Source organism: Bactrocera oleae, chromosome 3 (assembly GCF_042242935.1).
Source record: "Bactrocera oleae isolate idBacOlea1 chromosome 3, idBacOlea1, whole genome shotgun sequence".
In the NCBI taxonomy this organism is placed as follows: domain Eukaryota; kingdom Metazoa; phylum Arthropoda; class Insecta; order Diptera; family Tephritidae; genus Bactrocera; species Bactrocera oleae.
In genome coordinates this window covers 54994743-55019742 of record NC_091537.1, presented here as the reverse complement: position 1 = coordinate 55019742, position 25000 = coordinate 54994743, and the positions used below count along the sequence as shown (strand labels likewise).

The 25000-nt window shown below is 35.6% G+C and overlaps 3 long non-coding RNA genes across 4 annotated transcripts in view; all 3 read left to right on the top strand.

Moving 5' to 3' along the window:
* Positions 1-16453, top strand: part of LOC138856212 (uncharacterized) — a 51867-nt gene extending 35414 nt beyond the window's left edge. For both annotated transcript variants that reach the window (XR_011395318.1, XR_011395319.1), the window contains one exon: positions 16018-16453. This is a non-coding gene — a long non-coding RNA (uncharacterized lncRNA). The remainder of the gene's footprint in view (positions 1-16017) is intronic.
* Positions 16454-19390: 2937 nt separating this feature from the next.
* On the top strand, positions 19391-19985 carry LOC138855920 (uncharacterized). The gene is made up of 2 exons (XR_011395053.1): positions 19391-19457; positions 19549-19985. It is a non-coding gene; the product is annotated as an uncharacterized lncRNA (long non-coding RNA).
* A 2964-nt stretch (positions 19986-22949) lies between these two features.
* On the top strand, positions 22950-23544 carry LOC138855919 (uncharacterized). Its single transcript, XR_011395052.1, has 2 exons — positions 22950-23016; positions 23108-23544. It is a non-coding gene; the product is annotated as an uncharacterized lncRNA (long non-coding RNA).
* The last annotated feature ends 1456 nt before the right edge of the window (positions 23545-25000 follow it).

Below are 25000 nucleotides of genomic sequence, written 5' to 3'. Positions count from 1 at the left end.
TGAAGATACCTCTTCAAATGACAGAGTTTCCCATACAAGCACTTGATTCCGATTGTTCAGTTTGTATGGCAGCTATATGCTATAGTCATCCGATATATACAATTTCTTCGGAGATTAGATGAATGCTTTAAATAATAATACACGTCAAATTTCGTGAAGACACCTCTTCAAATGAAAGAGTTTTCCATACAAGCACTTCATTCCGATTGTTCAGTTTGTATGGCAGCTATATGCTATAGTCATCCGATATATACAATTTCTTCGGAGATTAGATAATTGCTTTAAATAATACTACACGCCAAATTTCGTGAAGATACCTCTTTAAATGACAGAGTTTCCCATACAAGCACTTGATTCCGATTGTTCAGTTTGTATGGCAGCTATATGCTATAGTCATCCGGTATATACAATTTCTTCGGAGATTAGATTAATGCTTTAAATAATGATACATGCCAAATTTCGTGAAGATACCTCTTCAAATGACAGAGTTTCCCATACAAGCACTTGATTCCGATTGTTCAGTTTGTATGGCAGCTATATGCTATAGTCATCCGATATATACAATTTCTTCGGAGATTAGATGAATGCTTTAAATAATAATACACGTCAAATTTCGTGAAGACACCTCTTCAAATGACAGAGTTTCCCATACAAGCACTTGATTCCGATTGTTCAGTTTGTATGGCAGCTATATGCTATAGTCATCAGATCTATACAATTTCTTCGAAAATTAAACTAATGCTTTAAATAATAATACTTGCCAAATTTAGTGAAGATACCTCGTCAAATGAAAGAGTTTTCCATACAAGCACTTGATTCCGATTGTTCAGTTTGTATGGCAGCTATATGCTATAGTCATCAGATCTATACAATTTCTTCGGAGATTAGACTAATGCTTTAAATAATAATACCTGCCAAATTTCGTGAAGATACCTCTTCAAATGACAGAGTTTCCCATACAAACACTTGATTCCGATTGTTCAGTTTGTATGGCAGCTATATGCTATAGTCATCCGATATATAAAATTTCTTCGGAGATTAGATGAATGCTTTAAATAATGATACATGCCAAATTTCGTGAAGATACCTCTTCAAATGACAGAGTTTCCCATACAAGCACTTGATTCCGATTGTTCAGTTTGTATGGCAGCTATATGCTATAGTCATCAGATATATACAATTTCTTTGGAGATTAGACTAATGCTTTAAATAATGATACATGCCAAATTTCGTGAAGATACCTCTTCAAATGACAGAGTTTCCCATACAAGCACTTGATTCCGATTGTTCAGTTTGTATGGCAGCTATATGCTATAGTCATCCGATATATATAATTTCTTCGCAGATTAGATTAATGCTTTAAATAATAATACACGCCAAATTTCGTGAAGATACCTCTTCAAATGACAGAGTCTCCCATACAAGCACTTGATTCCGATTGTTCAGTTTGTATGGCAGCTAAATGCTATAGTCATCAGATCTATACAATTTCTTCGGAGATTAGATTAATGCTTTAAATAATGATACATGCCAAATTTCGTGAAGATACCTCTTCAAATGACAGAGTTTCCCATACAAGCACTTGATTCCGATTGTTCAGTTTGTATGGCAGCTATATGCTATAGTCATCCGATATATACAATTTCTTCGGAGATTAGATTAATGCTTTAAATAATAATACACGCCAAATTTCGTGCAGATACCTCTTCAAATGAAAGAGTTTTCCTTACAAGCACTTCATTCCGATTGTTCAGTTTGTATGGCAGCTATATGCTATAGTCATCTGATATATACAATTTCTTCGGAGATTAGATTAATGCTTTAAATAATAATACACGCCAAATTTCGTGAAGATACCTCTTCAAATGACAGAGTTTCCCATACAAGCACTTGATTCCGATTGTTCAGTTTGTATGGCAGCTTTATGCTATAGTCATCCGATATATACAATTTCTTCGGAGATTAGATTAATGCTTTAAATAATAATACACGCCAAATTTCGTGAAGATACCTCTTCAAATGACAGAGTTTCCCATACAAGCACTTGATTCCGATTGTTCAGTTTGTATGGCAGCTATATGCTATAGTCATCAGATCTATACAATTTCTTCGAAAATTAAACTAATGCTTTAAATAATAATACTTGCCAAATTTAGTGAAGATACCTCGTCAAATGAAAGAGTTTTCCATACAAGCACTTGATTCCGATTGTTCAGTTTGTATGGCAGCTATATGCTATAGTCATCCGATATACACAATTTCTTCGGAGATTAGATTAATGCTTTAAATAATAATACACGCCAAATTTCGTGAAGATACCTCTTCAAATGACAGAGTTTCCCATACAAGCACTTGATTCCGATTGTTCAGTTTGTATGGCAGCTATATGCTATAGTCATCAGATCTATACAATTTCTTCGAAAATTAAACTAATGCTTTAAATAATAATACTTGCCAAATTTAGTGAAGATACCTCGTCAAATGAAAGAGTTTTCCATACAAGCACTTGATTCCGATTGTTCAGTTTGTATGGCAGCTATATGCTATAGTCATCAGATCTATACAATTTCTTCGGAGATTAGACTAATGCTTTAAATAATAATACTTGCTAAATTTCGTGAAGATACCTCTTCAAATGACAGAGCTTCCCATACAAACACTTGATTCCGATTGTTCAGTTTGTATGGCAGCTATATGCTATAGTCATCCGATATATAAAATTTCTTCGGAGATTAGATGAATGCTTTAAATAATGATACGTGCCAAATTTCGTGAAGATACCTCTTCAAATGACAGAGTTTCCCATACAAACACTTGATTCCGATTGTTCAGTTTGTATGGCAGCTATATGCTATAGTCATCAGATCTATACAATTTCTTCGGAGATTAGACTAATGCTTTAAATAATAATACTTGCTAAATTTCGTGAAGATACCTCTTCAAATGACAGAGTTTCCCATACAAACACTTGATTCCGATTGTTCAGTTTGTATGGCAGCTATATGCTATAGTCATCAGATCTATACAATTTCTTCGGAGATTAGACTAATGCTTTAAATAATAATACTTGATAAATTTAGTGAAGATACCTCGTCAAATGAAAGAGTTTTCCATACAAGCACTTCATTCCGATTGTTCAGTTTGTATGGCAGCTATATGCTATAGTCATCCGATATATACAATTTCTTCGGAGATTAGATAATTGCTTTAAATAATACTACACGCCAAATTTCGTGAAGATACCTCTTTAAATGACAGAGTTTCCCATACAAGCACTTGATTCCGATTGTTCAGTTTGTATGGCAGCTATATGCTATAGTCATCCGGTATATACAATTTCTTCGGAGATTAGATTAATGCTTTAAATAATGATACATGCCAAATTTCGTGAAGATACCTCTTCAAATGACAGAGTTTCCCATACAAGCACTTGATTCCGATTGTTCAGTTTGTATGGCAGCTATATGCTATAGTCATCCGATATATACAATTTCTTCGGAGATTAGATGAATGCTTTAAATAATAATACACGTCAAATTTCGTGAAGACACCTCTTCAAATGACAGAGTTTCCCATACAAGCACTTGATTCCGATTGTTCAGTTTGTATGGCAGCTATATGCTATAGTCATCAGATCTATACAATTTCTTAGAAAATTAAACTAATGCTTTAAATAATAATACTTGCCAAATTTAGTGAAGATACCTCGTCAAATGAAAGAGTTTTCCATACAAGCACTTGATTCCGATTGTTCAGTTTGTATGGCAGCTATATGCTATAGTCATCAGATCTATACAATTTCTTCGGAGATTAGACTAATGCTTTAAATAATAATACTTGCCAAATTTCGTGAAGATACCTCTTCAAATGACAGAGTTTCCCATACAAACACTTGATTCCGATTGTTCAGTTTGTATGGCAGCTATATGCTATAGTCATCAGATCTATACAATTTCTTCGGAGATTAGACTAATGCTTTAAATAATAATACTTGCTAAATTTCGTGAAGATACCTCTTCAAATGACAGAGTTTCCCATACAAACACTTGGTTCCGATTGTTCAGTTTGTATGGCAGCTATATGCTATAGTCATCAGATCTATACAATTTCTTCGGAGATTAGACTAATGCTTTAAATAATAATACTTGATAAATTTAGTGAAGATACCTCGTCTAATGAAAGCACTTCATTCCGATTGTTCAGTTTGTATGGCAGCTATATGCTATAGTCATCCGATATATACAATTTCTCCGGAGATTAGATTAATGCTTTAAATAATAATACACGCCAAATTTCGTGAAGATACCTCTTCAAATGACAGAGTTTCCCATACAAGCACTTGATTCCGATTGTTCAGTTTGTATGGCAGCTATATGCTATAGTCATCAGATCTATACAATTTCTTCGGAGATTAGACTAATGCTTTAAATAATAATACTTGCTAAATTTAGTGAAGATACCTCGTCAAATGAAAGAGTTTTCCATACAAGCACTTCATTCCGATTGTTCAGTTTGTATTGCAGCTATATGCTATAGTCATCAGATCTATACAATTTCTTCGGAGATTAGACTAATGCTTTAAATAATAATACTTGCCAAATTAAGTGAAGATACCTCGTCAAATGAAAGAGTTTTCAATACAAGCACTTCATTCCGATTGTTCAGTTTGTATGGCAGCTATATGCTATAGTCATCCGATATATACAATTTCTTCGGAGATTAGATTAATGCTTTAAATAATAATACATGCCAAATTTCGTGAAGATACCTCTTCAAATGACAGAGTTTCCCATACAAGCACTTGATTCCGATTGTTCAGTTTGTATGGCAGCTATATGCTATAGTCATCCGATATATAAAATTTCTTCGGAGATTAGATGAATGCTTTAAATAATGATACGTGCCAAATTTCTTGAAGATACCTCTTCAAATGACAGAGTTTCCCATACAAACACTTGATTCCGATTGTTCAGTTTGTATGGCAGCTATGTGCTATAGTCATCAGATCTATACAATTTCTTCGGAGATTAGACTAATGCTTTAAATAATAATACTTGCCAAATTTAGTGAAGATACCTCTTCAAATGACAGAGCTTCCCATTCAAACACTTGATTCCGATTGTTCAGTTTGTATGGCAGCTATATGCTATAGTCATCCGATATATAAAATTTCTTCGGAGATTAGATGAATGCTTTAAATAATGATACGTGCCAAATTTCGTGAAGACACCTCTTCAAATGACAGAGTTTCCCATACAAACACTTGATTCCGATTGTTCAGTTTGTATGGCAGCTATATGCTATAGTCATCAGATCTATACAATTTCTTCGGAGATTAGACTAATGCTTTAAATAATAATACTTGCCAAATTTAGTGAAGATACCTCGTCAAATAAAAGAGTTTTCCATACAAGCACTTCATTCCGATTGTTCAGTTTGTATGGCAGCTATATGCTATAGTCATCCGATATATACAATTTCTTCGGAGATTAGATAATTGCTTTAAATAATACTACACGCCAAATTTCGTGAAGATACCTCTTTAAATGACAGAGTTTCCCATACAAGCACTTGATTCCGATTGTTCAGTTTGTATGGCAGCTATATGCTATAGTCATCCGATATATACAATTTCTTCGGAGATTAGATTAATGCTTTAAATAATGATACATGCCAAATTTCGTGAAGATACCTCTTCAAATGAGAGAGTTTCCCATACAAGCACTTGATTCCGATTGTTCAGTTAGTATGGCAGCTATATGCTATAGTCATCCCATATATACAATTTCTTCGGAGATTAGATGAATGCTTTAAATAATAATACACGTCAAATTTCGTGAAGACACCTCTTCAAATGACAGAGTTTCCCATACAAACACTTGATTCCGATTGTTCAGTTTGTATGGCAGCTATATGCTATAGTCATCAGATCTATACAATTTCTTCGGAGATTAGACTAATGCTTTAAATAATAATACTTGCCAAATTTAGTGAAGATACCTCGTCAAATAAAAGAGTTTTCCATACAAGCACTTCATTCCGATTGTTCAGTTTGTATGGCAGCTATATGCTATAGTCATCCGATATATACAATTTCTTCGGAGATTAGATAATTGCTTTAAATAATACTACACGCCAAATTTCGTGAAGATACCTCTTTAAATGACAGAGTTTCCCATACAAGCACTTGATTCCGATTGTTCAGTTTGTATGGCAGCTATATGCTATAGTCATCCGATATATACAATTTCTTCGGAGATTAGATTAATGCTTTAAATAATGATACATGCCAAATTTCGTGAAGATACCTCTTCAAATGAGAGAGTTTCCCATACAAGCACTTGATTCCGATTGTTCAGTTAGTATGGCAGCTATATGCTATAGTCATCCCATATATACAATTTCTTCGGAGATTAGATGAATGCTTTAAATAATAATACACGTCAAATTTCGTGAAGACACCTCTTCAAATGACAGAGTTTTCCATACAAACACTTGATTCCGATTGTTCAGTTTGTATGGCAACTATATGCTATAGTCATCCGATATATACAATTTCTTCGGAGATTAGATTAATGCTTTAAATAATAATACATGCCAAATTTCGTGAAGATACCTCTTCAAATGACAGAGTTTCCCATACAAGCACTTGATTCCGATTGTTCAGTTTGTATGGCAGCTATGTGCTATAGTCATCCAATCTATACAATTTCTTCGGAGATTAGATGAATGCTTTAAATAATAAAACATGCCAAATTTCGTGAAGATACCTCTTCAAATGAAAGAGTTTTCCATACAAACACTTGATTCCGATTGTTCAGTTTGTATGGCAGCTATATGCTATAGTGGTCCGATATCGGTTCCGACAAATGAGCAGCTTCTTGGTAAGAAAAAGACTTGTTCAAAATTTCAGATTGATATCTCAAAAAGTGAGGGACTAGTTCGCGAATATACAGACGGACGGACGGACAGACGGACGTGGCTAAATCAACTCAGCTCGTCACGGTGATCATTTATATATATACTTTATATGGTCTCCGCCGTTTCTTTCTGGGTGTTACAAACTTCGTGGCAAACTTAATATACCCTGTTCAGGGTATAAAAACTAATTAAATCAAAAATTGTTCAACACGACCTAAAAAGAAGCTTCAATATATAATACCTCAAGCTAGTAGCAAAAACAGAACAGAACAGAAGATTTTACAAAACGTAATCGTTCACATCCGAACAGAATAAACATACGTCATGCGAACTATGCACAAGAGAGTATAAATTACAATCTTGCGAAAAGTTTAAAAACTTAAAAGTTAACGAATGAAATAATTTTGTCAGATCAAAAAGACTTTGTACAAATTGCTTTTCACATACGCATACTCATAAAAATTGCAAAAGCAAATTCAATTGAATCTACTGTCGGAAAAGACATCACTCAATGCTTCAATACAGCACATTTCCCAGCTCACGCCAAAAGAGCGCATATATTAGTACAAAAAGAACCACGGGTTTAGTTTCAACTGCAAATCCCGAAAACCACAATACCGAAAATTGCCAAATGACACCATGTTGCTCAAAGGCATAAAACACTCAAACGCTACACAGCGAAATACAAAATAGGGTATTGGTACCCACAGCAGTAATCTTCATCGAACATCGAGGAGAACTCTACAAACTTAAAGCCCTAATAGGTCAAGGTCACGATCATTTATAGCGTCTAACGTACAAAATAGGCTAAAACTGCCATCAAAACAATTGAATTTTTAAATTACGGGAATGGGCGGAAGAGTTGTCCAAAACTCAAATAAAATCTGCCCATGACCCTAATGACCCCATGACCCTCAAGCGGATAAGCGAATTGTAGCAGAAGCTATAGTCCTGCCGCAACTTACTAAAATGCTTCCAAGCATTCGTTACTTTTGTGGGAGCAATCGCTTTCCTCTCGGAAAAAATGCCTAACGTGGCAGCAAATGAAAGAATTTCTGACTACCCAATATGAAATAGCAGAAAGGGTAGCCAAAAAACTAGTTAGAACTAAAAACGTTCAAAACGACCTCAATGGAAACTTCAATAGACCCCAAGCCAGTAGCAACAACAATTTAAACAGAAGCTTTTACAAAACGCAATCGTTCACATCCGTGCGAAAAGTTTAAAAACTTAAAAGTTAACGAATGAAATAATTTTGTCAGATCAAAAAGACTTTGTAGAAATAGCTTGTCACAAATGCATACTTATAAAAATTGTAAAAGCAAATTCAATGGCTTATATTGTCACAAAACACACCACACAATGCTTCATTACAGCAAATTTCCCATTACAACGCCGGAAGATCAGTATTGTCAAGAATTCTACAAAGCCACAACTACTCTATCAAATAATGGCCGGTTGGCGGAAAAAACAAAGCCAGAGTCCCTTCTAACAAGATCAGTTTCAAAAACACAAATATTTAACTTTTCGACCCCGCAGGATATTTCTTGCCAATAATGATATAAAAGTCATGCTTCAAAAATCTTGAGCTATGACATATAACAAAATTGTCCGAAGAAAGTCGAAAAATCGACACTTCTCTCACTGTAGTGCCTCATAGTTGTCTGAAATTTCATAATTATAAACAAATTCAAAAATCAAGTTAAGGGATCACCATTCTCCCAATGTGATACAGTGACGCACCTAGACTTACAAAAAGCAAAGGTGGCACTTATCGCATCTATCTCAGCGCTCCTCATATGGGTGGTTTATAGGAATCAGCTATAAAACTATAAAAAGTTAAAAAATCCTACTTTAAAAGGTAGCTGAATATTTCACATATAAATATATCGAGTTTACCACACTACTAACTCGAAAAAAGCCATTTTCAATTCAATTCTAATCACTGTACTCTCGCAAGATCCCTCTTCAAAGGTTTGAAAGGAGCACGCATTTTGGCCATATCTGAGCCAGGAGTAGAGTCGCTATCCTATAAGCCGATAATAAAGAAATTGCAAATAATTGCTGATAATACAGAAAGTAGTGATCTTGCGCGCAACTCCTTTTCAATTCGCTGACAACTACAACTACACGACAATAGATGGCGCCACTAGAGTTTACTTTGTTACTTATTTACTGTTTACTTCGCCAGCATCCAAAAGTCGTTTTGCGATATTGGATTCTCAACGCTCCTCTCGTCTACATCTTTTTATTAATTTGTATAAACTTTAAAATTGTTATTTTACATAAAGTTGTGGTTTAGTTAAACGGATACCTTTACTGTGAAGTTTGAATAAAATATAAATCCCGATAAATTTGGTACGTAAATAAACACAAGTGAAAGAACGCAAGTAAATTGTGCTAGGGCCTTAAGCTGATAGCCATAGACATAATTCTACACAAAAAATCGCAGACAGAGTCTAGTAAGATAAAATACGGGACTAGACTTTGTTTATAAGACCAGGAAGTAGCATAGGCAAATGAGGTAAGATATCTAGGCCTAGCACCGCACTTAAGACATTGGTGGATTAAACACGAGGATGATGCAATGAGCAAAGAAACTGAAGCGTTGTTGGTATGCAAATCTTTCAGAGGCGAGATTACACAGCTCTACAAAATTTTTGTTTACATTTTATTTTTGTCGCACAGTTGATAGTTTATTTTAACTATCGATGGTTTATGTCTTAACTAGACTTACCAACAATTTTTATAAAATTACAAAATTTCACTTAATATAGCTACATAGTATACATATATAGACCGCTAATACCAAATCTGTATTCTAATTTTGATTAACATGTTAGCCTCAAAATCATCTTTTTTAATGTTCTGAAATGTCGGTTGCGCATAACCTCCCTCATTAATATATGCATCCGAAATTCAGAATATATGAATAAAGAACCTAAGATAAAGAAGAAAAATAAAAATTGTGAAGAAACTTTCCTTTTTTTAGTACTCCTGATCGTTGTGATTTCGCAATATATTGTAACGGATTTCTCGATAAATCGTCTACCTTGTAACTCACTATTGAGTTCGATCACTGGATTGTTAAAAAGTCCCAATTTAATGGCAATACACTTATATTTACACTTATTGTTCGTTACTCGAGCTTACCACTTCTTGCTTATGTCTCAATTGCTCTTAACACAAAAACACTGTAACTAGAACTGTGTGTGCTGCACAATCTGGCAGCCCTTATATAGTAAATCTTTAACAAAACATTGCTTCTAGAACATTTTGGCAACTACGAATTCGCTAACTAGTTGCAATCTATCGTCGATTCGATTAGGTTCTATCATTCGTGTTCGTCACACTGCTATAAACCTTAGTAAATAAACAGTAACCACCGCTTCTACCATCCGCTTCAACAGACCGTACGGTAGGATATCCTCAAAAATTGATTTTTTCCGTAGAAATAAGTGAGGTGAGAGGGAGAGAGCCATCTCTGGCATTGGCTCAGGGTTGCTCAGGGTTGCCAATCTCGATATTTTGTAGTAATTAAAAACTAAACTTGAATATATTTGAAATATTCTTAAAATAACTCAAAAGCATAGCCGAATACATTTATTTATAAATAGGTAAATTATTTTTAATAGTTGGATTTTAGTTTTGAGCTTTTACATTATGAAAAATTATAACTAAAAACTAATTATGTGAAAAATCGTGTATACAAATAGAACAATATCAACATTGGTGAAATGGAAACAAAAGAGAACAACTGATTTCTGCGTTGCAACTACGGGCATAACTTTTGACAAATTGGGTTTGATACGAGCGGTAAGTACGGAAGGGGAGAATGTCGGTGACTGTTTGTGCTATAAATCTGATCGTCCCGAGTAGACATATTTGTGGTACCAAACACAAAGCTTTTATGTCCCCCATCTCGTCTACTAAGGTGGTGTTAACTTCCGTAGCCGTCCTTTTCTTCTTGGAGTTAATTCCATTTGTTTTTCAGATACCCAGTTAATGATACATCCCTTGACTTAAAGCTGACTCGAGATTCCATTCTTGATCCGAATGTAACTCCATTGGAACACCAAATCTCGTGACCCACTTGTTGATGAATGCGTTCGCTCTTGATTAGGAATTGTGTATAATTTTGGCCATTCGTTGAAATGGTCCTTGACTACTAAAACATGACTATTTTTTAATATATTGGTGGGAAATGAAGCTTCTTCATCCACTCCTATTTGCTCAACTGGCGCATCCGAATTTTACTGTTTCATTTGGCCATGACTCCTGGACCTTGATCCTTTGGCTTCAATGCACTGAGCATATTTTGCAATCCTTTCCATAGCTGATTGACGACAACCAGTGCAATAAAATCTTTGCTTCAATATCTCCAAGGTTTTCGTGATTCTCAAGTGCCCTTCTCTTGGACCTTTGTACTGCACCTTAAGAATTTCAGGAATTCTAACCTTTGAAACATAAGTACTCGGGAGGTTTGAACATTCTCGCTTTTACATACTCGATGCAAGCAGCCCACACCAACTTTAAACTGCTCAGCTCCGCCCAATATGCTTTTGCGACCGGGCTTTCTAAACTTATTTCTCCACTCGTTGTACATTGGTTCAACTCACTTCATGCATTACACTTTCCAATTCTAGACCTTTTTGCAAAGGGTTCCCTGTTTCAGGTTTAATTTTATCCTGTTCTTCCACCTGTGTTGTTATATATGCTTTGTCTTCACCCCACTGTGAGGACCCTTGTGCGGGTATATACGCTTCCTGCTCTTCCAACTGTAAGGATCCTTGTGCTGGTATACAATCTTATTGCTCTTCTGACTGTGAGGGTCCTTCTGCTGGTATACACGCTTCCTGCTCTTCCAACTGTAAGGACCCTCGTGCTGGTATACAATCTTCTTACTCTTCTGACTGTGAGAACCTTTGTATTGGTATACAGACTTCCTCCTCTTCTGACTCCGAGAGCACTTGTGCTGGAATACACGCTTCCTGCTCTTCCAACTGTAAGGACACTTGTGCTGGTATACAAGCTTCTTGCTATTCTGACTGTGAGAGCCCTTATGCTGGTATACAAGCTTTTTGCTATTCTGACTGTGAGACCTCTTATGGTGGTACACACGCTTCCTCCTCTTCCGACTGCGAGGACACTTGAACTGGTATACACGCTTCCTGCTCTTCTAACTGTAATTACACTTGTGCTGGTATACAAGTTTCTTGCTCTTCTGACTGTGAGGATCCGCTTATTATTTCACACGCTTCCTCCTCTTCCAACTGTGAGGACACCTGCGTTGACATACGCACGTTGAGCTCTTTCGCTGCTGACAACTGTGCTGACAAACGCTCAAAGAACGATTCCAACGCAGCAGAAATAAACGCTACTGAACTTCCTTCTATTGTATCTTTATTGCTTCTTCCTCTAATTCCAATTGAAAGACATATTCGTCTACATTAATGTTTTTTGCTTCCATGGCTCTTCGTAACCGCGACTGTAATTTTGACTTTGCTCCCTTTGTTGCCAAGCCACGTTTTTGCAGCTTCTTTTTAGTTGTGGAATCTTAAGATCGTTAAACTTGGCCATTTTCATTCTCTCTTTGGACAATTCCACTTCTGACACCAATTGTAACGAATTCTAGATAAATGTAACTCACTATTGAGTTCGATCACTGGATTGTTAAATAAAAGTCCCAATTTAGGTTATACACTATCTTTTTTTCTAATTGCAACAACTTAACACTTATTGCTCGTTAATCGAGCTTACTACTTCTTGCTTATGTCTCAATTACTCTCTTATTATTTTTTGAACTATCTAAACTATCGAGTGGTCCGACTATCGATAGTGCAAAACTATCATGCTCTTGCATATCTTACTTAGAAACAATGATGTCGCCAAATACCCATATATCGATACAATCTACGAGTACTAATGGATGTGAATAAGAGGATGCAATATCTACACCAAAGTTTTTTTTTTCAAAATTAACTTAGTGATTTAATTCGTGATCAAGTTAGGAATGATAAAACAAGCGTGGACGTGGAGGGATATTGTTTTAGAATTTGTAAAAAATTTCATCCCACGACAGTCGGGTCTTTGTTTACAAGCCAATTGAAGTTGACGTGTCAGAGTATTTTTTTTAAAATTATTTAGTTATTATTAGATTCTTTGTTTTGAAAGGTTAAAAAGCAAATAAATTTTATGAACAATTATTAGAAGTTCAAAGCGCACTGTTGAATTTTAAGCTGGTGAATTTTAACGTGGTCGTACTAGGCTTGAAGATCATCCACGCGAAGGACGACCAAAAACCGCAACCACACCAGAAATCATTGAGCAAGTTCATAATATTGTAAGTAAAGATCCAAGTTTGACTAGGCGTGAAATTGCTAATGTCATAGGCATCTCAGACGGACGACTACTTCATATTTTACATGGAGAACTACATATGAAAAAAATGTTTGGAAAGTTAGTGCGGCAACAAAACAAAAACTGAATCGAAAACAAATTTCTCAGCATAACCGATTTCTTGCGTCGTTTTATAACTATGGATGAGACTTGGATCCACCACTATGATCTTAAATTGAAACGAGATCGTTTACAGTGGACCGAAACTGGTTGTTCAGCTCCAAAGAAGTCACAACGATCAGCAAAGAAGGTTATGTCATTAGTTTTTGGGATGCAAAAGGAATTTCGTTGATTGGAATATTATTGCAGCCTTTTGGATCAGTCGTATAAATGAAAAATTTGAGAAAAGACCTGGTTTGCAGCAAAAAAAAAATTTTTTTCATTTAGACAATTCACCTGCTCAGAAAAGTGTTTTAAAAATGACAAAATTCAACGAATTAAAGTACGAATTTCTTGAGTATCCTCCGTATTCACAAGATTTGGCTCCCAGTGACTACTACTTCTTCAGGAACCTGAAACAATTCCTTCGTGGAAAGAGTTTTTCGTCGAATGAAGAAGCTACTACAGACGTAGACGGGTATTTTGCAGAGCTTCCGGAAAGTCGTTATAGGGATGGCATAAAATTGTAGGAGGATCATTGGTATAAGTGTATTGAAGTAAAGGGAGATTATATAGAATAAAAAAATATATTTCGTATAAAAACAGTATATTTTTATTTCGGGCGCAAAAACTTTTCAGCCAAGATAAATATCTGAAATCTTATATCAACGCACGACACTAAACACCAATACACCACATCAACACAATCCAATTATGGAGACACCACACAAAAACATACACCACCCATGCAGATATCACGCACCACGGAATCATCACACACATACACACCACAACTCTACACCACGCAACAATCAAAACGGGTTGCCCAAGAGCTAGAGGTCCTCCCTTTTCGTTTGGATATCAAACCGGCAACACAGCTACCTTCGCAGCATCACCGAAGTTTCTAACTTTAGGTTATTTAATTTATAAAGATAATAAGAATGAAACCAGCATTACTTTATAAAGATTTCTTGGTGTCTGCTTTTTAAAATAATTTGTTTTGTGGTTAAGTGCGCGGTAAGTGTCGAGTGAAGATGATCGAATATTCATAGTCCTTTGAGCCGTAGTGATAGGCACTATGGAGTTACAAATTTAACAAACAAAAATCTAGAACAAATACCTTTTGTGCGGTGCGGTGCAGTGACATAGTGACATACATACATAAAAAAACTTAAACAAAATAAAGTTACAGTGAAGAAACAAAAAAATAATAATAAATAAAATAAAATGTTCATGAACAGAATAAGTGCAAAACTAAACAAAAGTGCTGTGTAGTGTAGAAAAATATATACACACATACAAACATTGGTGGAGGTTAAAGTGGAGTGCAAAGTTACATAGATGTAAACATACATACAGGAATATACATCACAAAAAAAAAAAAACAAATATATATATTGTGGCGAACACGAGTACCAGAACAAATCAGAATTAACGATAAACTGCCAGAAGCAACTAGACAACGAATTCGTAGTTGCCAGAATGTTCTAGTAGCGAACTTTTGTTAAAAATTTACTATATAAGGGCTGCCGGATTGTGCAGCATACACAGTTCTAGTTGAGTGTTGTCGTGATAAGAACAATTGAGACATAAGCAAGAAGTTGTAAGCTCGAATAACGAGCAATAAGTGTTAAGTTGTTGGAATTAGAAATAAAGATAAGTGTGTAGCCATTAAATTGGGACTTTTAGTTAACAATCCAGTGATCGAACTCAAGAGTGAGTTACAGGTAGACGATTTATCGAGAAATCCGTTACAATATATATAAATATTAACATGTGCGGTCAATTAAAATGTACCACCACTTTTGTAGATTATCTTCAGCTATATAACTGTAAATAAAAAAAAAAAATTCTACTAGATCTGGTAGCCACTAAGAAATAAATTATTTTTTATAAAATTGGAATTGAATAACTGTTCAGTTATAGTCATGATTTGGTTGTGTATTTGAAAAGTAGTGCAAAATGCCAAATAATCGGAATAAATTAACGCTTCAATAAAAAACTCGCTTATTGGCATTAAATAAAGAAAAGTTATCTTCTCGGCAAATAGCAGCTAGAATTGGTTGTAGCCATTCAAGTATTGTTCGTCTTTTACAAAAAAAGAGAATAGTGATGTGTTGGAGCGTAAAAAGGGATCAGGTCGTCCTCGAAAGTCAACTGAGAGAATAAAGAGCTTACTGCGGCGGATAAGTTTAAGCGATCGCCTTAAAAATGCACTTTCTATAACGGCGGCAGCAAATTTAGTTTGCTAAGCTCATAGATTTTGCTTTACGTGCGCCGTTCAGGTGCTGAGAAGTTCAATGAAAATTGTGTAATAAAGAAAGTTAAGCTTCCTCAAAGTCAAATGTTTTCGGACTGCTTTTCATTATATTTTGGGGCCTCTAAATGCACAAAAATAAGCGACCGTGGTTAACAATTTTTTAGTACCCGCAGTTTAAGAGTATTATTCTTATACGGATCGCCTACTCTTCCAAAATGACTCAGCGCCATACCATCGTTCAAAACGGGTCAGTTTTTAGAAACAAATCTCGTATAAAACATTTATTCAGTATTTGTGTATTTGATCCTATAATATTTATCTCGAATTTTTATTTTTAGTTGGCCAATACATTTAACGATCTATTGCTTCAACGTTTGGATTGGCCTGGATCGCCTAATTTAAACCCAATTGAACACTTATGGCACATAATGAAGTGTGAAGTTGTTAAATGAAAGCCAACATATAAAAGTCAATTGATGACGATTTTAGAACTGGTTTGGTATGGTCCCGTTATAAGGAAATCAATTGAGGTCCTAGTGAAGTCCCTGCCTTCAAGAATTAAGGCTAAAGGAGGAACGACACGTTATTAGAAGAGGCTAATGTATAGTCTATATTTCTACCGTGAATATCTTAGAATGTACATTTTTGTTAGTTTTTTTAAATTAATTGACTATTCCTTATAAAAATCATTTTCGAGAAAAAGTTTTGTGGATAACTAATTTACACTATGTAGCTAAACAAATAAAAATGACCATAATATTCTAACTTTAAAAATTGATCATGTGATCTTATTTCAATTATATTTGGTGGTGCGTTTTTATTATATGCATACATATTTATACATATATATATTTCCATAAAACAAATACAGTGTGCAGCAAAAAAAGAGTGCAAAACAGTTATTGCTAAAACACAAAAACAAAACGGACGCGAAAAATACAAATGTGAAATATGATCTCACATTGCCCCTAAAACCCTTGGCGGAAATCAAAGTGAGTCGTATCAATTCCGCTTAATATTTGTTATATTTTCACATACATGAAAGTATTAAAATTTTCAAATTTGTTCTAACCATAAATCCGCTAAAATAACAGATAACAGAAAACGGTTGCCAAACTGTTTTAATAAACGGTTTTTTTTTCGGTAAAAACCGAAATACCGCTAACAGGTAAACAGTTTGGTAAAATGCATATACTATATATATCCAAACATATAACGAATTTGATTGTCTTTAGATGCTTGGCGTTGTGTTTAAACACACAAAATATCCCAATCAACAAAAAATGCAAGTATTTTTTTGCACCAATTTCCCCTTATACTTAATAAATATAAGCAGGATTGCTTACAATAAGCTAAGGCAAATCAAATGCATAGAAAAACAAGTAAGGAGGGGCTAAGTTCGGATGTAACCGAACATTTTATACTCTCGAAAACTCAAATGGTATACTCATTTTAGATTTCTTTGTGGATCTTGCCGCCTTGTTCTATGTTGACCGATATTTTCGGTAAAAAGTCAAGTATAGGCATTGGGGTCCACATATTCATTACCTAGTGGCTTGAACAGTTTTGACTCGATTTAGACAATTTTTGGTCACAAGGTGGCATACTTCAAACGCATTGTTCGCGCAAAGTTTTACCCCGATACAATCATTTTTGCTTGATATGCATAGTGGAAAGTGACATAATCAGATGGAATTGAAAATGGTGTTATATGGGAAATAGGCGTGGTTGTAGTCCAATTTCGCCTATTTTCGCACTATGAAATAAAAATATGAAAAGAACGTTATGCGCCGAATTCGGTTGAAATCGGTTAAGCAGATCCGAAGATATGGGTTTTCACCTAAAAGTGGGCGGTGCCACGCCCACTGTCTAATTTTGAACGCGGTTCCTATAAAGTCATCTCATACCATCCCAGAGATAAAATTTAATGTCTCTGGCGTGTTTAGTGCTTGATTTATCACGCTTTTAGTAGTTTTTAACAGTACCGTTATAAGGGGAGTGGGCGGAGTTGCCACCCGATTTCACCCATTTTCACGCTGTAGGTAGAGGTTCTAAAAACATTTGTTATTATAGCATTAGCGGCGGTAGATATGCACATTAAACCTATTAAAGGCAGGACCACGCCCACTTAAAAAAAAAAATTTTAACTGCAGATGCCCCTCCCTAATGTGATCTTGTGTAATAAATAACCCCACAATAAGTAGTCTAATGGTGTTAAATCACAACTTCTTGGAGGCCATTAATGTCACAAGTTCTTGAAATTATCGAATATCCAAACTTTGCTCACAATAATTTAGTTGTTGTACGTACTGCGTGGCACGTAGCTCCGTCTTGTTGGAACCAGATATTGTCAAGAGTAACTTTCAATTGCGACCATAAAAAGTTGATTATCATCGATCTAAACCGCTCTTCATTGACATTAACGGTGTCACCAGCTTCATTTCGAAAGAAGTACGGACCGTTGACTCCACCAGACCAAAAATCACACTAAACTGTAAATTTTAGTGAATGTAATTCTTCGCACCAAAATCGACTGTTTTGTTTATTTACCGCACCACTCAGATGAAAGTGAGCCACATCGGAGAAGAAGATTTTCTTAAGAAAACGTTATAATTTCAAGTTGTTGCAATGCAAAATCAGAAAATTGACGACATTTGCGGTGGTCTAGTGGCTTCAGTTCTTGAGTGAGAATAAATTTGTATCGATGCAAGCCCAATCCCTTAATTAGAAGCCAGGTTTCCGTTTTGGAATCGACAAATTACGGTCTTCAGCATCACCTGTCTGAACGGTAGCAATATTTTCATTACTTCGAGCGGTTCTTTGTCTTATTAGCACTTGAACATTTTGCAAAGAAAATGTACCCTGGCAATTTTCAACAATTCGATGAATAGCTAGCACATGGAGACGATTATTTCGACCATAATATGGAAAAAGCGCACGAAGAGTTGCAATATGGGAACGATTATTTGGATAATAAAATTTAATAATTTGTAAACGTTGTTCTTGCGTATATCTTCCCATGATGAAATTGTAAACATTATTGAATACAATGAAAAAAAATGACATATCATGACATATTGAGAATGGCTGAGACGACACTTAGAAACTTAATTGTCGACTTAATAGACCACGTCCAGTACGCAGTGAAGAAAATATAGCGGCCGCAGCTGAAAACGTACACGAACATCGTGGAGAGTCAATTCGGAGGCGTTCGCAGTAGCTCGAACTGCAATAACTGAAGTTGCTCGACCTTCCCAAGCGACATCGCTTCGGTCTATGTGCTCTTGAAAAGTTCCAAGAAGATCCGGCGTTTTCGAGCCAAATTTTGTTCCGCGATGAGGACCATTTCTGGCTCAATGGGTATGTAAACAAGCAAAATTGCCGCATTTAGGACGTAAAGCAACCTGAAGAGATTCAAGAGCTGCTATTTCATCCAGAAAAAACAACGGGTTGGAGGGGTTTGTGGGCCGGTGGAATCATCGGTCCATATTTCTTCAAAAATTATGCCGGTGAGAACGTAACCATCAATTAAGACCGTTATCGCGCCATGATAACCGACTATTTGATGCCTGAAAGAAGCTCGTGATCTCGGCGACATTTGGTTTCAACAAGACGGCGCCACTTCCCACACAGTGCATCAATCATTGGATTTATTGAGAGAACGTTTTGGGCGACCGTGGTTAACAATTTTTTAGTACCCGCAGTTTAAGAGTATTATTCTTATACGGATCGCCTACTCTTCCAAAATGACTCAGCGCCATACCATCGTTCAAAACGGGTCAGTTTTTAGAAACAAATCTCGTATAAAACATTTATTCAGTATTTGTGTATTTGATCCTATAATATTTATCTCGAATTTTTATTTTTAGTTGGCCAATACATTTAACGATCTATTGCTTCAACGTTTGGATTGGCCTGGATCGCCTAATTTAAACCCAATTGAACACTTATGGCACATAATGAAGTGTGAAGTTGTTAAACGAAAGCCAACATATAAAAGTCAATTGATGACGATTTTAGAACTGGTTTGGTATGGTCCCGTTATAAGGAAATCAATTGAGGTCCTAGTGAAGTCCCTGCCTTCAAGAATTAAGGCTAAAGGAGGAACGACACGTTATTAGAAGAGGCTAATGTATAGTCTATATTTCTACCGTGAATATCTTAGAATGTACATTTTTGTTAGTTTTTTTTAAATTAATTGACTATTCCTTATAAAAATCATTTTCTAGAAAAAGTTTTGTGGATAACTAATTTACACTATGTAGCTAAACAAATAAAAATTACCATAATATTCTAACTTTAAAAATTGATCATGTGATCTTATTTCAATTATATTTGGTGGTGCGTTTTTATTATATGCATACATATTTATACATATATATATTTCCATAAAACAAATACAGTGTGCAGCGAAAAAAGAGTGCAAAACAGTTATTGCTAAAACACAAAAACAAAACGGGCGCGAAAAATACAAATGTGAAATATGATCTCACATTGCCCCTAAAACCCTTGGCGGAAATCAAAGTGAGTCGCATCAATTCCGCTTAATATTTGTTATATTTTCACATACATGAAAGTATTAAAATTTTCAAATTTGTTCTAACCATAAATACGCTAAAATAACAGATAACAGAAAACGGTTGCCAAACTGTTTTAATAAACGGTTTTTTTTTCGGTAAAAACCGAAATACCGCTAACAGGTAAACAGTTTGGTAAAATGCATATATTATATATATCCAAACATATAACGAATTTGATTGTCTTTAGATGCTTGGCGTTGTGTTTAAACACACAAAATATCCCAATCAACAAAAAATGCAAGTATTTTTTTGCACCAATTTCCCCTTATACTTAATAAATATAAGCAGGATTGCTTACAATAAGCTAAGGCAAATCAAATGCATAGAAAAACAAGTAAGGAAGGGCTAAGTTCGGATGTAACCGAACATTTTATACTCTCGAAAACTCAAATGGTATACTCATTTTAGATTTCTTTGTGGATCTTGCCGCCTTGTTCTATGTTGACCGATATTTTCGGTAAAAAGTCAAGTATAGGCATTGGGGTCCACATATTCATTACCTAGTGGCTTGAACAGTTTTGACTCGATTTAGACAATTTTTGGTCACAAGGTGGCATACTTCAAACGCATTGTTCGCGCAAAGTTTTACCCCGATACAATCATTTTTGCTTGATATGCATAGTGGAAAGTGACATAATCAGATGGAATTGAAAATGGTGTTATATGGGAAATAGGCGTGGTTGTAGTCCAATTTCGCCTATTTTCGCACTATGAAATAAAAATATGAAAAGAACGTTATGCGCCGAATTCGGTTGAAATCGGTTAAGCAGATCCGAAGATATGGGTTTTCACCTAAAAGTGGGCGGTGCCACGCCCACTGTCTAATTTTGAACGCGGTTCCTATAAAGTCATCTCATACCATCCCAGAGATAAAATTTAATGTCTCTGGCGTGTTTAGTGCTTGATTTATCACGCTTTTAGTAGTTTTTAACAGTACCGTTATAAGGGGAGTGGGCGGAGTTGCCACCCGATTTCACCCATTTTCACGCTGTAGGTAGAGGTTCTAAAAACATTTGTTATTATAGCATTAGCGGCGGTAGATATGCACATTAAACCTATTAAAGGCAGGACCACGCCCACTTAAAAAAAAAAATTTTAACTGCAGATGCCCCTCCCTAATGTGATCTTGTGTAATAAATAACCCCACAATAAGTAGTCTAATGGTGTTAAATCACAACTTCTTGGAGGCCATTAATGTCACAAGTTCTTGAAATTATCGAATATCCAAACTTTGCTCACAATAATTTAGTTGTTGTACGTACTGCGTGGCACGTAGCTCCGTCTTGTTGGAACCAGATATTGTCAAGAGTAACTTTCAATTGCGACCATAAAAAGTTGATTATCATCGATCTAAACCGCTCTTCATTGACATTAACGGTGTCACCAGCTTCATTTCGAAAGAAGTACGGACCGTTGACTCCACCAGACCAAAAATCACACTAAACTGTAAATTTTAGTGAATGTAATGGTTGTTCATGAATAATTTGAGGATTTTCTTCGCACCAAAATCGACTGTTTTGTTTATTTACCGCACCACTCAGATGAAAGTGAGCCACATCGGAGAAGAAGATTTTCTTAAGAAAACGTTATAATTTCAAGTTGTTGCAATGCAAAATCAGAAAATTGACGACATTTGCGGTGGTCTAGTGGCTTCAGTTCTTGAGTGAGAATAAATTTGTATCGATGCAAGCCCAATCCCTTAATTAGAAGCCAGGTTTCCGTTTTGGAATCGACAAATTACGGTCTTCAGCATCACCTGTCTGAACGGTAGCAATATTTTCATTACTTCGAGCGGTTCTTTGTCTTATTAGCACTTGAACATTTTGCAAAGAAAATGTACCCTGGCAATTTTCAACAATTCGATGAATAGCTAGCACATGGAGACGATTATTTCGACCATAATATGGAAAAAGCGCACGAAGAGTTGCAATATGGGAACGATTATTTGGATAATAAAATTTAATAATTTGTAAACGTTGTTCTTGCGTATATCTTCCCATGATGAAATTGTAAACATTATTGAATACAATGAAAAAAAATGACATATCATGACATATTGAGAATGGCTGAGACGACACTTAGAAACTTAATTGTCGACTTAATAGACCACGTCCAGTACGCAGTGAAGAAAATATAGCGGCCGCAGCTGAAAACGTACACGAACATCGTGGAGAGTCAATTCGGAGGCGTTCGCAGCAGCTCGAACTGCAATAACTGAAGTTGCTCGACCTTCCCAAGCGACATCGCTTCGGTCTATGTGCTCTTGAAAAGTTCCAAGAAGATCCGGCGTTTTCGAGCCAAATTTTGTTCCGCGATGAGGACCATTTCTGGCTCAATGGGTATGTAAACAAGCAAAATTGCCGCATTTAGGACGTAAAGCAACCTGAAGAGATTCAAGAGCTGCTATTTCATCCAGAAAAAACAACGGGTTGGAGGGGTTTGTGGGCCGGTGGAATCATCGGTCCATATTTCTTCAAAAATTATGCCGGTGAGAACGTAACCATCAATTAAGACCGTTATCGCGCCATGATAACCGACTATTTGATGCCTGAAAGAAGCTCGTGATCTCGGCGACATTTGGTTTCAACAAGACGGCGCCACTTCCCACACAGTGCATCAATCATTGGATTTATTGAGAGAACGTTTTGGGCGACCGTGGTGAACAATTTTTTAGTACCCGCAGTTTAAGAGTATTATTCTTATACGGATCGCCTACTCTTCCAAAATGACTCAGCGCCATACCATCGTTCAAAACGGGTCAGTTTTTAGAAACAAATCTCGTATAAAACATTTATTCAGTATTTGTGTATTTGATCCTATAATATTTATCTCGAATTTTTATTTTTAGTTGGCCAATACATTTAACGATCTATTGCTTCAACGTTTGGATTGGCCTGGATCGCCTAATTTAAACCCAATTGAACACTTATGGCACATAATGAAGTGTGAAGTTGTTAAACGAAAGCCAACATATAAAAGTCAATTGATGACGATTTTAGAACTGGTTTGGTATGGTCCCGTTATAAGGAAATCAATTGAGGTCCTAGTGAAGTCCCTGCCTTCAAGAATTAAGGCTAAAGGAGGAACGACACGTTATTAGAAGAGGCTTATGTATAGTCTATATTTCTACCGTGAATATCTTAGAATGTACATTTTTGTTAGTTTTTTTTAAATTAATTGACTATTCCTTATAAAAATCATTTTCGAGAAAAAGTTTTGTGGATAACTAATTTACACTATGTAGCTAAACAAATAAAAATTACCATAATATTCTAACTTTAAAAATTGATCATGTGATCTTATTTCAATTATATTTGGTGGTGCGTTTTTATTATATGCATACATATTTATACATATATATATTTCCATAAAACAAATACAGTGTGCAGCGAAAAAAGAGTGCAAAACAGTTATTGCTAAAACACAAAAACAAAACGGGCGCGAAAAATACAAATGTGAAATATGATCTCACATTGCCCCTAAAACCCTTGGCGGAAATCAAAGTGAGTCGCATCAATTCCGCTTAATATTTGTTATATTTTCACATACATGAAAGTATTAAAATTTTCAAATTTGTTCTAACCATAAATACGCTAAAATAACAGATAACAGAAAACGGTTGCCAAACTGTTTTAATAAACGGTTTTTTTTTCGGTAAAAACCGAAATACCGCTAACAGGTAAACAGTTTGGTAAAATGCATATATTATATATATCCAAACATATAACGAATTTGATTGTCTTTAGATGCTTGGCGTTGTGTTTAAACACACAAAATATCCCAATCAACAAAAAATGCAAGTATTTTTTTGCACCAATTTCCCCTTATACTTAATAAATATAAGCAGGATTGCTTACAATAAGCTAAGGCAAATCAAATGCATAGAAAAACAAGTAAGGAAGGGCTAAGTTCGGATGTAACCGAACATTTTATACTCTCGAAAACTCAAATGGTATACTCATTTTAGATTTCTTTGTGGATCTTGCCGCCTTGTTCTATGTTGACCGATATTTTCGGTAAAAAGTCAAGTATAGGCATTGGGGTCCACATATTCATTACCTAGTGGCTTGAACAGTTTTGACTCGATTTAGACAATTTTTGGTCACAAGGTGGCATACTTCAAACGCATTGTTCGCGCAAAGTTTTACCCCGATACAATCATTTTTGCTTGATATGCATAGTGGAAAGTGACATAATCAGATGGAATTGAAAATGGTGTTATATGGGAAATAGGCGTGGTTGTAGTCCAATTTCGCCTATTTTCGCACTATGAAATAAAAATATGAAAAGAACGTTATGCGCCGAATTCGGTTGAAATCGGTTAAGCAGATCCGAAGATATGGGTTTTCACCTAAAAGTGGGCGGTGCCACGCCCACTGTCTAATTTTGAACGCGGTTCCTATAAAGTCATCTCATACCATCCCAGAGATAAAATTTAATGTCTCTGGCGTGTTTAGTGCTTGATTTATCACGCTTTTAGTAGTTTTTAACAGTACCGTTATAAGGGGAGTGGGCGGAGTTGCCACCCGATTTCACCCATTTTCACGCTGTAGGTAGAGGTTCTAAAAACATTTGTTATTATAGCATTAGCGGCGGTAGATATGCACATTAAACCTATTAAAGGCAGGACCACGCCCACTTAAAAAAAAAAATTTTAACTGCAGATGCCCCTCCCTAATGTGATCTTGTGTAATAAATAACCCCACAATAAGTAGTCTAATGGTGTTAAATCACAACTTCT